A 15,119-nucleotide genomic window follows, 5' to 3' on the forward strand; every position below is an offset into this window, starting at 1 on the left:
AAGTACATGTTACTCAATGAAAAGAAATCAGCTAATAATTATTAAACTCTCTTTACATACTGGACCTTTGTCCAAGTGCTGTGCATATATTAACTCAGTTCATCTACTCATCCTCCTCTACTCAAGGACAATGAGGCAAAGAAAGATTAATGATTTTCATCACAGTCCATGTCCTTGATGGCCACACACTAGTCTTTTCCAGCAGTGGCTAGCACACAGGAAGTGTAGTCCCGCCATTTACTTCACAAGAGAAGCATCAAGAGAAAACTGGGAAAATGCTGTTTTTAACTGATATACATTCTACTAATGCACAATTCTTTTTTTTTTTTTTTTTTTTTTTTTTGCCATTTCTCGGGCTGCTCTCACGGCATATGGAGGTTCCCAGGCTAGGGGTCGAATCGGAGCTGTAGCCACCAGCCCATGCCAGAGCCACAGCAATGTGGGATCCAAGCCACGTCTGCAACCTACACCACAGCTCAGGGTAACGCTGGATTGTTAACCCACTGAGCAAGGGCAGGGACCGAACCTGCAACCTCGTGGTTCCTAGTCAGATTCGTTAACCACTGCGCCACGACGGGAACTCCACAATTCTTATTTTTTACATATTTACATCAATACCCCTCAAATCACCTTTGCCTATCAAATATGAATCACTGAGGTCAGCAAATGCAGAAAAATCTTGAGTGATCATATGGGAGTGCTACCTACACACTGCATTTGGTTTCTATTGCACTGTTATTGTTATGGCAAGGCCATAGCAACCACTGGAATATTTCATTTTCCCCCTTACTGTATTCTAAAGAGCAATAACAATGGAAACAAATCCCAAAGCATTGATATAAAAGATATATCTTTACTACAACTAAACAAGGGAAGAAAATCCTTGCATGTATAAAAATAATCATTTAGCATTGCTCAGTTGTCCACTGAACTTAAGCTGGTCAAATGTTCAACTGCGAATAAAAAAATTTTTACAAACATGCAAATAAAATGTTGGAGATATACTGTAGGAAATGTGTCTATGGCAAAGAAGAGTTAGAGCATTGTTATTTTTGGTTTGTTTTTATTTCTGAGAACCCTTTGTAAAACGTAATTGATTATTTAACTTTTGGGTACTTAGCTTTTATGGGAGAGTAAGGGACCAACTGTATTTACTGATTTTCTTCCTCATTGCTCATAACATAAATGTTTTGATCATATCATATATATCATATCCTATCCCCACTTGACATGCCAACTCTACTCGCACACAAACATGCATAAACTTACTTTCCTGTTCTAATGTATCAGAGCTCAGCATTTGCAGAGACATCCACTTACCTTGAACTAGTAAGTACTGTCTTTCCTTCCTTTTGTTTTCACTGTAATAACTTTTGGATTCTGTTTGCCAGGCACAGATGTCATCTTTTTCCTTCACACATTCTTTCCTCTGGATTTCTTGTTAAAACCTGTAACACGGAAGGGAGGATGTTCCTTGATTTCTGTAGGCACATAGGAAAGAACTAGAAACCTCAAATTAGTGACACTTCTAATTTATTTCTAGTTCTCCCGGTTGTAATCACAGTTTTTGAAATTCACCTAATTAGATGAGATTTAGAATAGATCTGTCTCAAAATACAAAAAAAAGAGGCTAACCTCCTTAATAATCAAAGATTTGATACTGATTTGGCTTCTTATGTAAGGCATTTCCTTGAATATCAACTGTTAGGTTTCTTTCTCTGTAGAGATTGTGAGGCACTAAAAGTTACCTACAGTCAGTTGTAAAATCAGGGCTGTCAGAGCAGAAGAACTCAATAAAACACCACCTCAGAATTGTGTTTCAGAATTACTGAAACCAGAATGGCTCTTCGGAATCTTATTTTTAATAGATGTGGAGAGAATGAAGCATATGTCACGAATACTGATGAAATTTAGTGTGTGTGTATTGCACCATAAGATACATTCATCTATATGTATTTGTCATTCTCTCTATAGCAGAAAAGGAAATAGCTTTTTCTCAGAAACTCTCCTTAGGTCAGAAAACACACTTCTCCTTTGTCAACTGTGGGTTCAAACTGTTTCACACACAGCAGGACAAGAAAAGGAGGGTAGAGGCGGCAGATGTGTGTTCATTGTTCTGCCTTGTGGTTAAAAGAAACTCTACAGCTGCACCATCACCGATATAGTCCCATCCCATGCCATCTGATCCTCTCCTCTTAGAGGTGGATGCAGGTGTGAGGTAGAAGACAACAGCAGGAAGCAAAAAGCACTTGGTATGATTCCTTCACAAGCACCTTTGCCCCCTCGATCCTTACTGCTGCCAGATGACAAATCCATTGTTTCTAACAGGAACTCTTAACAGAGAAAGACAAACCTGAATCCATATTGGATCTATCCCGTTAGATCTAACCCTTGTGCTCTGTTGCTTGTGCTTAGTCAGGCTGGCTCTGCTTCTTTTGCAAAAGAATGTTGTCCTGGAATTCCCTTGTGGTGCAGCAGGTTAAAGATCTGGCATTATCACTGCAGTGCCTTGGGTCACTGCTGTGGCAGGGGTTTGATCCCTGGCCCAGGAACTTCCACATGCCTCAGGTGTGGCCAAAGAAACTAACTAAAAATATCACCTGTAGCCTAAAATCCCAAGGCTCTGACCTTCAAAGATATAACACTTTTCAATTCGTAAAGAGATAAAAAGTTACAGAACAAAGAATAACGTTTGTGGTGAGGCTTATAGGAACATTCTGACTAGATCTATGCAGACGGCTGCAAGAGCAAAGACTGTGACACCAAGAAGTTTGTAACAGCCTATCACACTCCCTCCCCTGTTCGTATAAAAAAAGCCTGAATTCTGATGCAGGTAAGATGGTTCTTTGGGACCCTAGTCCACGATCTTCTCCAACCGCTGGCTTCCTGAATAAAGTCCCTATTCCTTGCCCCCACAGCTTGTCTTTTGACTGACTTACTAATCTGTCATGCAGTGAGAAGTATGAGTTTGGACTCAGGTATGGAACTATATATTCCAAAAACACATTTACAATGAGAGCATGGTGTAGGTTGGGACTTTCTTATAGGCAATATTTTTCAGCATCCTTTTAGGAAGAAAATAGCTCTTCAAGCTAATTAGAGCTAATTTTATGTTAGGTGTTTAAAATTAAACATTAAAATGCTAACTACATTATGGTGATCCCATTATAGCTCAAAGGGTTAAAAACCTGACTAGTCTCTGTGAGGATGCAGGTTCTATCCCTGGCCTCACTCAGTGGGTTAAGGATCTGGTGTTGCCACAAGCTGCAGCATAGGTTGCAAATGTAGCCAGCATTGCTGTGGCTGTGGCAATAGGCCTGCAGCTGCAGCTTTGATTTGACCCCTAGCCTTGGAACTTCCATATGCCTCGGGTACAGCTGTGAAAAGAAAAAAAAATGCTAACTGCATTAAATCTAAACAGTGAATTCTAATGTTGATAGAGTATAGTCATGGGATGGGGTAATGGTTTGGGTCACGTTAAGTCTGGATGAAGATCTCTTACACCCAGTCATCCCCTTGGTCCCCGTGACTTTTAGGTAAAATATTGGGCTTAGAAAGAATATACTAGAGATACATTGCAGTCCAAGCCCCTACTTTATAGATTAGATAAACAAGCCTGAGAGAGAGAGAAAGTGATTTGCAAAAGACTGTACACAGGGAATGACTTAGTTTATTTTCTGCTTTATTGAATCTCTCCACAACTGTCATGGGTCCACCAGGTAACAAAAGTTCCTTGAGGGGTTAAGCCTTATAAATAATGATTTAATAAGCGGCATTCAGCATCACGTTTGAGGAATTAGTTAAGTCCTTTACCTCTTTTAGTCTTTACTTCTTTTGCAAAGCTTATGTCTGCTCAGATCACAAGGACATAAAAAAGAGAACTGAAGAGGCAGGTTCTGCTTGCCTAGAAAACTACCAATACTGACTGCCCACCATAAGCCATAGCTGAGCACATCACTTACATTGCTCCTAAGGCATTAGAAACTCTGCATATAATATTGGCATTATTATATCATGAAGATGAGGAAATGGTATCAGGGAAATGTGATACCTTGTCTGAGGTTACACACAGCTAGTAAGTTCTCTGACTACATGGTCCCAGGCTCACTGACATCCAGTCTATGAAAACAGCACTGTAAGTCAAGGAAATGTGCACCTATTTGAAAATCCATAGCCCAGGAACAGACACAGAATACAAAGTATTTGGAAGGAGAATTAAGAAAGGAAGAGGGGAAAGGTGAGCTAAGAGCATTATGGCACTAAGAGCATTATGGCAATACATTCTACAATGACTCTTTTTTCTTTTTTTTTGTCTTTTTGCAATTTTTTGGGTCACTACCGTGGCATTTGGAGGTTCCCAGGCTAGGGGTCAAATCGGAGCTGTAGCCGCTGGCCTATGCCACAGCCACAGCAACATAGGATCCAAGCCGCGTCTGTAACCTACACCACAGCTCACGGCAACGCCAGATCCTTAACCCACTGAGCAAGGCCAGGGATCAAACCCACACCTCATGGTTCCTAGTTGGATTCGCTAACCACTGAGCCACGACGGGAACTCCTACAATGACATGCATGATGGATGTGTTTTAAGATCTTCATACATATCAAATGTGTAAATGCAATTAGTGTATATCATATAAGTTCACCCATAAAATCTAGTGAAAGACACTTGTGACATTAGGTACCTGATGAGAAGCAAAGAAGTGCATAGTCTCAACGACTTAGGATGGATGAGTTACAATCACCCCATATATTAGTTTGTTAAACCTGCCATAAACAACAAAATACTACAGACAGGGTGCCTTAAACATGGAAATTTATTTTTCTCACAGTTCTGGAGGCTGCAAGTTGAAGATCAAGGTGCTGGCATGTCCATTTCTCCTAAAGCCTCTCTCCTAGGCGTGCAGATGGCTACACTCTTGCTGCCTCTTCACATGGTCTTTTCTCTGTACCTGCACATCCCTGATGTCTCCTTCCATGGCCAAATCTCCTCTTCTTGTAAGGACACAGGTCAGATTGGATTGGGGCCTACCCTACCAGCCTCTTTAATTTAATCACCCCCTCAGAGGCCCTTATCTCTCTGTATAGTCACAGTCTGAGGTGCTAGGGGTTAGAACTTCAGTATAAGAATTCTGGGGAAGCCACAATTCAGCGCATCGCACCCACTAAGTAATTAGTGCTGGTGCCACAGCAATGAGCATCCAGACATTAGAAAAGTGACAACTTGCTACATGTCATTCACCTTGAGTGTCATTCATGAAGAGATGAAGCCCTCTATTGAATTCAGGAATTCAAGTCTCCAGGTTGGGTTTTGTGTGTGTGTGTGTGTGTGTGTGTGTTTTTTAAAGGCAGGAATGGCCATCATGACATAAATATAAGTCATGATGGTCTAAGCCAGAGGTCAGAAGACTACTGCCTAGAAACCAGATCTAGCCTGCTCAGGCCTGATTATGTAAATAAAGTTTTATGGACACAGCCACATTCATTCATTTATGGATTGTCTATGGTTGCTATGAAACGACAACTGCACAGCTGAATCATCATGACAGACACAAGGCTAAAAGTATTTACTATCTGGCCCTTCACAGAGACAGCTTGCCAACTCCTGATTTAAACTATGTCAGTCAGGTTTCTTTACTGTAGGATTCTCAGAGTCTTGAAAATATATATGTATTTTCAAACATCAAGGGGGGATATATGTAGTAAAAGTGCATCTTATATAGCAGTTGTTTCTAAAGACAGCTCAAAATGAAAACTGTGTGTGGTAAAAATTAACACTGAAAATCCCTTAAGAAAATCCTTAAGCAAAGTAACACCCACCATCCCAGGGCATCATCAATATGGTCAGTTTTTTCTCCAAAGTTGTAATAGATAAAATTTTCTTTCAGCATCATATGAAAGCGCTGGCTTTATTTATGGGCTATTTGTATGAAAAGATGAATATCTTTAAATAAAAGAACTGGACTTCCCATTGTGGCTCAGTGGAAACGAACCCGACTAGTATGCATGAGGATTCAGGTTCAATCCCTGGCATTGCTCAATGGGTTAAGGATCCAGCATTGCTGTGAGCTGTGGTGCAGGTTACAGACATGGCTCAGATCCCTCATTGCTGTGGCTGTGGCCTAGGCTGGCAGCTGCAGCTCAGATTCAGTCCCTAACTTGGGAACTATCATATGCCTGAGGTGTGGCCCTAAAAAGAAAAAAAAAGTACTCGAATGATTGGCTTGTAGGATATGCACAAGTTTGACTTAATTTCTAATAAATTATTTTCTAAAATGGTTTTACCAGCTTAGAAGTATCTTAGAACAATGAAAGCTCCACTCTCCAACTCATCTCATTTTTATGCCTAAGAAAAAACCATTAATAGTTACTCTGCATGGAAGGAGTCAGACACTTTTTATCCATTTACAAACATCTACCTATTGATCTATCTACCTATCTATCCATAATAGATTAGACAATTTGAATGAATAAATATAACTACTTTTACCCCTACTGACAAACTATAATTTTTCAATGGATTTGAGTTTAAGAAGTGAGATTCCCAGTTCCAACCCTAGAGGCTGTGATTCCACAAACCTGGGTGGGGGCACAGGAGTCTTCATTCTCAACTCACACCCTTGATAATTCTGATGCAGGTGGTCCCCAAACACCCTTCGGGAAACACTCACCTAGGTCAAGGCAATTTAATGTCATCCTTATTTAAAAACCACAAAGGGGGAGTTCCCGTCGTGGCGCAGCGGAAACGAATCCGACTAGGAACCATGAGGTTGCGGGTTTGATCCCTGGCCTAGCTCACTGGGTTAAGGATCCGGCATTGCCCTGAGTTGCGGTGTAGGTCGCAGATGCGGCTCGGATGTAGTGTTGCTGTGGCTCTGGTGTAGGCCGACAGCTATAGCTCTGATTCGACCCATAGCCTGGGAACCTGCATATGCTGCATGTGCGGACCTAAAAAGCAGAAACAAAAAATAAAACAAACCAACCAACAAAAACCCACAAAGGAAGGGACACAAAGAAGAAAAGATCATGCACCTCCTGAGCACCAGGGGGCAGATGGAGCCACATGTCGGCTTAAGGTCAAGATGTATCACAGGCCCTTTACTCAAGGAGAGGGTGTAGAAGACCCTTGTGCCTCTGCTGAGACCCCAAGAGTCTCATGAAGTACTTATGAGCCATTAAAACAATCAGGGAAGCAGCTCAAAACTGTTAGGAAGGAAACCTGGGTTCTAGATTCTGCTGTCCTGGGCCTCAGTTGCTTCATATGCAAAACAAGAAGTTGCAGATAACTGATCAAGCCCTTCTGGCTCTTGTATTTTATGAGAAGCATTAACATTGCATGAATTTCTTTTTTTAAATTTTTTAATTACACCTGACTTACAATGTTCTGTCAATTTCTGCTAAACAGCAAAGCGACCCAGTTATATATATATATATACACATTCTTTTTTTCACATTATCCTCCATCATGTTCCATCACAATTGATGAGATATAGTTCCTGGGCTAAACAGCAGAATCTCACTGCTTATCCACTCCAGATGAACTAGTTTGCATCTATTAACTCCAAACTTCTGGTCCCTCTCCTTCCCTCCCCCTCCCTCCTGGCAACCACAAGTCTTTTTTCTGTATGGATTTCTTTGTGATTAGGCTTTGGATGATTTTCATTTTGTATATTCCAATTTTTTTTTTTTTTAGAATGAGCTTATATTTTAAATGGAAAATAAAATAATGCAAAACATTTTAAAAGATAACATTTCTTATTGTTACTCAAACGTGATTTTCATAAGCTAAGGAGCTTACTCAGGGCTAAGCTTATTACTCTCCTCTCCATGAATATAGAAAATGAGATCTCAACACAGGCTTAACCAACAGATTGTTTAAAACAAATTTAAAATTTGCTTTTAATAGGCAAAATTGGATCTATGACTCTATATGAGATGGAAAACATGGAAATGAACAGCCCCAAGATCCAGTCTCAGCCAAAATCTCACACCACATAGAGAAATTAGCAATACTTACATATTTAATAATACCTTGTAATTTTTTTAGACTTCTGGGTTTCAAAATTTCTGACAAAGTACTTCCCAAGCCATAATTAACAAAAACAGGCAACCTTCCCAAAAGTCTCCCAGAGTAAAAGTAAATTTTTCAGAACCCTCCCCCTGCAGTGAGCATGTTGTGAACAGTGACACACCAGCAACAAACAACAGAAGCCAGAGAGGGTTTGGATCTTGCCCTGAACTGGTGTCTGCAGAAAAAGGCTTCAACAAAAGAAGGTTGTGATTAGAAGATCATGACATTTCCAGCACCCGCTTATTAGAATGTCTAGAGGATCACAGAGAGAGATGATATGGTCTTTACAACCAGAGTTCCCATCACAGAATATTTACAAACACGAACTTCTGTTCCAATCTTTGGAGCCATTTAGTCACTGCTTATCTAAGGTGGACAAAAAATGCAACATCCCAGCCAATCAGGCCAGGTGGTCTCCTAAGAAAGACTCCCATCACTTCTGTATTGTTCAGCCCATAAAGCTATGAATTCTTTTTTTTCATCACCCCATTTCCCATTCATCAAATCCTAGCAGCTCTCCCTTCCATTTGTTCTTCTCTCCTTACTTCCAATGCCATTCCTAGTCCAAGCCTCCACGATCTTCCCCTTAGCCTGCTTCCACAGCCTTCTTGCCAACTTCCCCTCTTTTTTGGGGGGGCGGGGCCACACCTGCAACATAGGGAAGTCCCAGGCTACGGGTCAAGCCTACACCACAGCCACAGCAGCAGCAGATCTGAGCCTCATCTGTGACCCACACACAGCTTAGGGCAACACCAGATCCTTAACCCACTGAGAGAGGCCAGGGATTGAACCTGCATCCTCACGATCACTAGTTGGCTTCTTAACTTGCTGAGCCACAATGTGAACTCTTCCTCTCTTAACTCTGAGTCAATCCCTTCTTCATAAGGTGGCCATATTTGTGTATCAGTTCATTTCTCTCTTTGCTTAAAACTCTTCATTGTCTTCTAATTTTCACAGAATAAAATGTAAACCCCATCCCCCTTCACCTCTCAAAACAAACCTCACAGCATGACAATCGTCCCTGCACCCTGGGCACTTCTCAGAGTGGCCTCCTTTTTCCTTCCTTCCTTTGCCAAGCTCATTCTCACTTACTGTCCCCACTGCTTACTTAGATCACTGTTTCTCCAGATTGTCTTAGAAATGGCTCCATCCACTCATTCCCACTTAACCCACAGTGCCTTCCCTGACCACTGTATCCTAAATAGTATCAACCTGAATGTATGTTATCTCTACCCCTGTTTATGCCCTGTATGGTTCTGAAATTATATTGTTTGATTGCTGGTTTCCTCCCCCAATAAGCAAGAATGTAAGCTCTATGAGGAGGAAGATATTGCTCACACAGTACTAAAGCCCCAGGGCCCAGGACAATGCACACAGTAGACAGTGACTGTTCACTTTGACACAACTTTTCAATGCTCCCTGTCCTTTCAGAATCAAAACTCAATTCCTTGCCCAGATGACAAGTGGTTAATTTGCAGAAGAGACATCTCTCCTTCTGTGAATATCTTCATTGCCACTTCGCAACTAGGCTAGTCTCTCACACAGCACATTGCCCTGGAAACAGAAGATTCTTCGAAGATGTCAAAGGAAACTTAAACTTAGGTGACAAGCTAAGATGACTCGTTCAGTGTGTCTTGACTTAGGGGAGCAGCTGTGTAGGTTGTCAATGACGGGCTCAGAGTCTGAGTGGGTGGATCGGTATGTCATATCTACTGAGACAGGCAGGTATTTTTAAAGTGCTAAGGAAATGTGCTAGGATTCTCTGTGCTTCAGTCCGGAGTTCAAAATGGGGAGAGTTCATTTGGGGCACAGATAAGAGGATCAATGACCTGAAACTTTAAATGGGCCTCATTGCAAGGTAATTTCACTCTGAGTCAGAGTGAACCACAGATTGGCAGCGAGCGCCAATTCTCTGCACAGTGTCCTATTTCAACAATCACTTCTACACATTTATCACTTTTTATTATTATTAGATGAATTTATTACATTTATAGTTGTACAGTTATCATCACAATCCAATTTTATAGGATTTCCATCCCACACCCCTGGTGCATCGCCTCACTCCCCAACTGTCTTCTTTGGAAACTAAGTTCTTCAAAGTCTCTGAGTCAGTATCTGTTCTGCAAAGAAGTTTATTCTGTCCTTTTTTCAGATTCCACATGTCAGTGATGGCATTTGATGTTGGTGTCTCATTGTATGGCTGACTTCACTTAGCATGATAATTTCTAGGTCCATCGATGTTGCTACAAATGCCAGTATGGTTTTCTCTGGATAGATGCCCAGGAGTGGGATTGCTAGATCAAATGGTAGCTCTATTTTTAGTTTTCTGAGGAATCGCCATACTGTTTTCCACAGTGGTTGCACCAATTTAGGATCTCACCAACAGTGTACTAGGGTTCCTTTTTCTGAACACCCTCTCTAGCACTTATTGTTTGTAGACTTTTGGATGATGGCCATTCTGGCTGGTGTAAAGTGGTACCACATAGGGGTTTTGATTTGCATTTCTCTAATCATGAGTGATGTTGAACATATCTTCATGTGTTTTTTGGCCATCTGTATGTCTTCTTTGGAGAACTGTCTGTTTAGATCTTCTGCCCATTTTTTGATGGGGATGTTTGGTTTTTTGGTATTGAGCTGTAGGAGGTGTTTATAAATTTTGGAGATGAATCCTCGTCAGTCAATTCATTTGCAAAGATGTTCTCCCATTCTGTGGGTTGTCTTTTCATTTTGATAGGGTTTCCTTTGCTGTGCAGAAACTTTTAAGTTTAATTAGGTCCCATTTGTTAATTTTTGTTTTTACTGTCATTACCCTAAGAGGTGGATCTGAGAAGATGTGGCTGTCATTTACGTCAGAGAGTGTTTGGCCTATGTTTTCTTCTAAGAGTTTTATAGTATTTGGTCTTATATCTAGGTCTTTAATCCATACTGAGTTTATTTTTGTGTATGGTGTTAGGGAGTGTTCTAATTTCATTCTTATCCATGTGGCTGTCAAGTTTTCCAAGCAGCACTTATTGAAGGGACTGTCTTTTCTCCACTGTATATTCTTGCCTCCTTTGTCATAGATGAGTTGACTGCAGGTGCACGGGTTTAATTCTGGGCTTTCTATCCTGACCACTGATCTATATTTCTGTTTGTGCCAGTGCCATATGGTTTTGATGACTGTTGCTCTGTAGTATAGTCTGAAGTCTGGGAGCCTGATTCCTCCAGCTCCATTTTACTTTTTCAGGATATCTTTGGCTATTCTGGGACTTTTGTGCTTCCAAACAAACTTTAAAATATTTTGTTCGAGTTCTGTGAAAAATGTCCTTGGTAATTTGATAGGGATTGCATTGAATCTGTAGATTGCCTTAGGTAGTATAGTCATTTTGATAATATTGACTCTTCCAATCCAAGAGCATGGTATGTCTTTCCATCTGTTTGTGTCATCTTTGATATCTTTCATCAGTGTCTTATAGTTTTCAGAGTAGAGGTCTTTTGTCTTTTTAGGCAGGTTTATTCCTAAGTACTTTATTCTTTTGGATGTGATGTTAAATGGGATTGCTTCCCTAATTTCTCTTTCTGCCCTTTCATTGTTAGTATATAGAAATGCCATCAATTTCCGTGTACTAATTTTGTATCCTGCGGCTTTCCCAAATTCATGGATGAGCTCTAACAGTTTTCTGGTAGAGTCTTTAGGATTCTCTAGGTATAGTATCATGTCATCTGCAAATAGCGATATAGTTTTACTGCTTCCTTTCCAATTTGGATTCCTTTTATCTCTTTTACTTCTCTGATTGCTGTGGCTAGGACTTCCAAAACTATGTTGAAGAGTAGTGGCAAGAATGGACATCCTTGTTTGTTCCTGATCTCAGCAGGAATTCTTTCAGCTTTTCACCATTGAGAATGATCTTAGCTCTGGGTTTGTCACTTATGGCCTTTATTATGTTGAGGAAGGTTCCCTCTATACCCACTTTCTGAAGGGTTTTTACCAGAAATGTGTGTTGGATTTTGTCAAAGGCTTTTTCTGTGTCTATTGAGAGGATCATATGGTTTTTAGTCTTCAGTTTCTTTTTTTTTTTTTTTTTTTTTTTTTGCCGTTGTTGTTGTTGTTGCTGTTTCTTGGGCCGCTCCCACGGCATATGGAGGTTCCCAGGCTAGGGGTCCAATCGGAGCTGTAGCCACCGGCCTACGCCAGAGCCACAGCAACGCGGGATCCGAGCCGTGTCTGCAACCTACACCACAGCTCAAGGCAACGCCGGATCGTTAACCCACTGAGCAAGGCCAGGGACCGAACCCGCAACCTCATGGTTCCTAGTCGGATTCGTTAACCACTGCGCCACGACGGGAACTTCCTATTCTTCAGTTTCTTAATGCGGTGTATCACACTAATGGATTTGCGGATATTGGAGAACCCTTGCATCCCTGGGCTAAATCCCACTTGGTCATGATGTAAAATCCTTTTAACGTATTGTTGGATGCAGTTTGCTAGTATTTTGATGAGGATATTTGCATTGATGTTCATCAGTGAAAATGGCCTGTAGTTTTCTTTTTTTTTTTTTGTGGCATCTTTGTCTGGTTTTGGTATCAGGGTGATGGTGGCCTCCTAGAATGAGTTTGGGAGTATCCCTTCCTCTGCAATTTTTTGGAATAGCTTCAGAAGGAGAGGTGCTAGCTCTTCTCTAAATGTTGATAGAATTCGCCTGTGAAGCCATCTGGTCCTGGACTTTTGTTTTTTGGAAGTTTTTTAAACACGTTTTCGATTACAGTTCTTGTGATTGGTCCACTCATCTTTTGTATTTCATCTTGGTTTAGTCTTGGAAGATTGTACTTTTCTAAGAATTTTCCATTTTGCTAGGTTTTCTGTTTTATTGGCGTATAGTTGCATAGAGTAGTCTCTTATGATCCTTTGTATTTCTGTGATGTCCATTGTTACTTCTCCTTTTCCATTTCTAATTTTATTGATTTGAGTCCTCTCTCTTTTTTGCTTGAGAAGGCTGGCTAAGGGTTTATCAATTTTGTTGATCTTTTCAAAGAACCAGCTTTTTGTTTCATTGATTTTTTCTGTGGTTTTCTTCACTTCTATTTCATTGATTTCTGCTCTGATTGTTATGATTTCTTTCCTTCTACTAACTTTAGGTCTTGTCTGTTCTTCTCCCTCTAGCTGCTTTAGATGTAAAGTTAGCTTGTTTATTTGAGCTTTTTCTTGTTTCCTGAGGTGGGCTTGTATTGCTATAAACTTTCCTCTTATAATGGCTTTTGCTGCATCCCATAGGTTTTGGAGTGTTATATCTTTGTTATCATTTGCTTCTAGGTATTTTTTAATTTCCTCTTTGATTTCTTCAGTGATCCATTGGTTGTTTAGTAGCATGTTGTTGAGTCTCCACGTGTTCGTGCTTTTTGCAGTTTTCTTCTTGTTGTTGGTTTCCAGTCATATAGCATTATAGTCGGAAAAGATGCTTGATATGATTTCAATTTTCTTAAAGTTACCGAGGTTTGATTTGTAGCCCAGGATGTGATCAATCTTAGAGAATGTTCCATGTGCACTTGAGAAGAATGTGTATTCTGATGCTTTTGGATGGAATGTCCTATAAATATCTATTAAGTCCATCTGGTCTAATGCTTCATTCAGGGCCTGTTTTTCCTTATTGATTTTCTGTCTGGATGATCTGCCATTGCTGTAAGTTGGGTGTTAAAGTCCCCCACTATGATTGTGTTATCATTGATTTGTCCTTTTAAGGTTGTTAGCAGTTGCCTTATATATTGTGGTGAACCTATGTTGGGTGCATAGATATTTCAAATTGTTGTATCTTCTTCTTCTATTGATCCTTTGATCATTAAGTAGTGTCCTTCCTTGTCCCTTAAACATTTTTCAAAGTCTATTTTGTCCAACATGAGTATTGCTATTCCACCTTTCTTTTGATTCCCGTTCACATGGAATATTTTCTTCCATCCTCTACTTTCAATTTGTATGTGTCCCTAGAAGTGAAATGGGTCTCTCGAGGACAGCATATACGTGGGTCTTGTTTTTGTATACATTCAGCCGATCTGTCTTTTGGTTGAGGCATTTAGTCCATTAACATTTAAGGTAATTATTGATATGTATGTTCTTATTGCCATTTTATTAATTTCTTTGGATTTGTTTTTGTTGCTCTTTTTTTCTTTCCTTCTTCTCTTGTTCTCTCCTCTTGTGGTTTGATGACTATCTTTGGTGTTGTATTTGAGTTGATTTTTCTTATTTGTTTGTGTATCAATTGTAGGTTTTTGATTTGCAGTTATTCTGAAGTTTTGATATAAGAGTCTACATACATACAAGATTGTTTTAAGTTGTTGGTCTCTTAATTGCAAGTGCATCTCCAGTGTCCTGCATTTGTACCCACCTGTTCTCAGGATTCCTGATTTTGCTGGCATAATTGTGCATGGAATATTTCATATCTTAACTGTATACATACCTTCACTGGTGAGCCTTGTCATTTGTGGAATTTTTATTTCTGGTTGTGGCCTTTCTTTTCTGCCTAGAGAAGTTCCTTTTATTTGTTGTAAAGCTGGTTTAGTGTTGCTGAATTCACTTAGCTTTTGCTTATCTGTGAAGCTATTGATTTCTCCTTCAAATCTGAATGAGAGCCTTGCTGGGTAAGGTAATCTTGGTTTGAAGTTTTTTCCTTTCATCACGTTAAGTATATCATGCCACTCCTTTCCGGCCTGCAGAGTTTCTGCTGAAAAATCTGCCGATAACCTTATTGGGGTTCCCTTATATGTCATTTGTTTCTATTCCCTAGCTGTTGTCAATATTTTCTCTTTGTCTTTAATTGTGGTCACTTTGATTAATATGTGTCTCAGGGTATCCCTCCTTGGGTTTATTTTATATGGTAGTCATTGCACTTCCTGGATTTGAGTGAGTGGTTCCTTTCCCATGTTAGGGAAGTTTTCAGCTATTATCTCTTGGAATATTTTTTCTGTCCCCTTCTCTCTCTTCTCCTTCTGGCACCTCTATAATACAAATATTGGTGTGTTTAATGTTGTCTCAGAGTTCTCTGAGACTCTCTTAATTTGTTTTCAATCTTCTTTCTCT

General features: G+C 40.1%; 1 protein-coding gene across 3 annotated transcripts in view; it reads right to left on the bottom strand.

Annotated features, from left to right (window-relative positions):
* The window catches only part of FRMD4B (FERM domain containing 4B), a 377,327-nt gene that overhangs the window by 257,938 nt on the left and 104,270 nt on the right, over positions 1-15,119 (bottom strand). For all 3 annotated transcript variants that reach the window (XM_021069209.1, XM_013981882.2, XM_021069208.1), the window contains exon 2: positions 1,321-1,448. The gene's annotated coding sequence lies outside the window, so the exon portion shown is untranslated. The remainder of the gene's footprint in view (positions 1-1,320; positions 1,449-15,119) is intronic.

This window comes from Sus scrofa, chromosome 13 (assembly GCF_000003025.6).
Source record: "Sus scrofa isolate TJ Tabasco breed Duroc chromosome 13, Sscrofa11.1, whole genome shotgun sequence".
Classification (NCBI taxonomy): Eukaryota; Metazoa; Chordata; class Mammalia; order Artiodactyla; family Suidae; genus Sus; species Sus scrofa.